A 2,858-nucleotide genomic window follows, 5' to 3' on the forward strand; every position below is an offset into this window, starting at 1 on the left:
ACAATATGAGACTTTTACTCCTGTGTTACTTGAGACTGAAACTTGCTGATGGATTAGAAAGTCATGGAATGGATAGACAGTACCAAATGAATGTGCAGGTGGGTTATATATGCCCTATTTCCACATTAAATAGCTTTGATTCTTATATTCCTTTGGGGTCTACATCTGTTTTTCAGGCAGGTTACTGAAATATGTGCTTAACCACAGAGCCCTAACCCATTCCTTGAGTGTTTTTCACTATTCTACTGTGATACCTGAAAAGAGTACTCTCTGAAGTGAGAGGTTTAGTCCAAAGTATAATTGTGATGGAGACTGAGTGGGAGCAAAAGAAATGATGATGTGTAGAAGAAAGCCCAGCAGGGAATTTGCCACCATTCCCAGGCAGCTTGGAAACCTGAGAAACAAAACAAATGGAATAGAAAAACAAAGTTTTCTGTGTGGTTGCTTAAGCTGTCTTTGGCCAAAACAAATGGCCAAGCCTGAAGCAACATCAACCAGGCCTCCCCAGCTCAGCTTGCCCAAACATGGCATCCCATGCCACAGAGTCTCAGCAAGTGGGCAAATGACTTCATTCTTACTCACTGTTACTGGCACATCAAGAGGGAGCTTGGACAGAGGCATTCATGTTTATGTGCAAGAATAGTGACCTGCTTTGTTTGTGTGCATCATCTGGCTGATAAATGCTGTCATTTGAAGACTAAATATTACAAAAGGAGATTAGGTGAGAAATGGCATGCAGGCAATTAGCAAAAAGCAATGTGAAATTAAAAGGCACATGAGGACGTATGGAACAATATTTGAATTTCACAGAGATTCACATGTTAGTGATTAAGCATTCAAGTTATTGAATCCTGAAATGCTTTGACTGTCAACACAGGACATTTTCCTCTCTAGATTTTTATTTCCCAAAGATTCTCTAAACACAGTGATTTTTCTCATTTACTTTGTTACTAATTTTCAGCAAAAACTGATTATACAGGAAGGCCCTGTGTAAGAGTTAAATTGACTGATCATCTTTACAATAACATAATTTCTATTCAGGTGAACTCATCATAAGAGATGTTCAAGCTTAGAAGAACTAATTTGGATTCAGCACACATGCACTAATGGAAGTGTTGAAGTCCAGTTATTTCAGTCTATTGAGCTTAACTCTCCAATGCTTTAGCTTAAATCAAAATCTGCGTTTTGGCCACATTTGTCTAATACTCATCATATTTAGTTGTAAGAACTTTATTAAGGCTACTATTAAGGCTACTTATTTCTACTGGCCAGTAGTCAGTCACCCATTTTGTGACTGTTTAATATGGTCACAGCTGATGGGTTCCACTGACATTTTACAGCTTAGTTAACTCTTCTCCTTTTTGTAAAGGGTTTCAATTGCATGAATTGTACATGGGGAGGATATGAAAATCAAAAGAAGAAAATCACAAACTATTTTATTAATCAGTTCTAGCTATAAGATTTATTAGAGAGTTAGACTAAATCCTGGGGTCTGACTAGTTGTCATAGCCCCTGAAGACAGTAGGATAATAATGCAGGTCTAATAGATGAGGTGTAAAAAATTTGCCAGCGGGAGAAGAATCAATAGAAGATGCAACATTTTTTCTCCATTGCATTGATTTGCACACAAAAGGAGAGTACTTGCAGTCAGAGAGACAAAATGCAAAGCTACAGTATTGTCAGAAAGCTGTGGCAGTTGCTGAAGAGAGGAAGTCTTAAAAAATACCATAAGGAAAAAAGATTTTATGGGAACTATGACATATATGATCAACTGGCAATACAAGGATGAAGCAGAAAAATGTATGGTAGTGTATGTCCGTGGAGCCCCATGGAGAGAAGCTGATGAAAGAACAATGTCATGTATTAGGCTGTGGATGCCTGTTAGATGGGTTTCCTCACTGGATTGTATTCCTTGTGCTTGGTTGTGCAATTCAAGGGGATTGAATCTCCAACATTGCTACCTGCATGCAACCTTGTTCCTACAACACTGTGGCGCTGTTGATTCACTGACACTGAATGGATCAATAGAAGAAATGTCATGCCAGTAAAGACAGGGAACAAACTGGCTGGATACTTTAATTTATGTGACATTACAAGTTACATTTTACAGTTCAACTGAGAAAAAAAAAAAACCAAAAAAACCAACAACCCAACAAACACATTCTAAGGTGACATATATGTCTATTTCTTTTGGATTACATAGATTTATTTTCAGGTACTGGTATTCTGCTAATCTCATTCAGCAAATACATTTACCTAGAAAATGACTTCATCACGTGATTAGCTTTCTTATCAAAGTGAGGCAGTGAAGATCAAGTTCAAAACTGAAATAGGAAGTTATGAGGATTCCTAAGTTTCAGACTTCATTTAACTACCATGGTCTCTTCAGAAACATCTGTGTGTAAAGAGCATAATACTGTAACAGCCTAATTTGACAGCATCTACATCACCCCTCAGAGTAATTTCTCTACACGTATCTGAAGTAGCTAAAAATATGCACTGTAGTGGTTTGATATTGGCCAAATCCAGACACTCAAGAAAAAATCTATTTATTCATTCTTCTCTGCTGTAGTTGAGCAGAGGAGAATGAGTAAATATATTTTTTTGTGGGTGCCTAGCTTCAGCCAATGTTAAAACTCAACAATTTTGGTGGAGGATGCAGGCATTCGGTTCCAGGTGTACTGCACACCCTTCCAGGTGAAAGCAAACTGAGGCCTGCATTCTGCTGCCAGAGGAATGGAGAAAAATGCATTGGCAATGTCAATGTCAATAGTGGCGTACCGCTTCGCTGCCTTGGACCCCAGCTCGTACTGGAGTTCCAGCATGTCCGGCACAGCAGCGCTCAGCGGTGGAGTCAC

This window comes from Geospiza fortis, unplaced genomic scaffold (genome assembly GCF_000277835.1).
Source record: "Geospiza fortis unplaced genomic scaffold, GeoFor_1.0 scaffold274, whole genome shotgun sequence".
In the NCBI taxonomy this organism is placed as follows: domain Eukaryota; kingdom Metazoa; phylum Chordata; class Aves; order Passeriformes; family Thraupidae; genus Geospiza; species Geospiza fortis.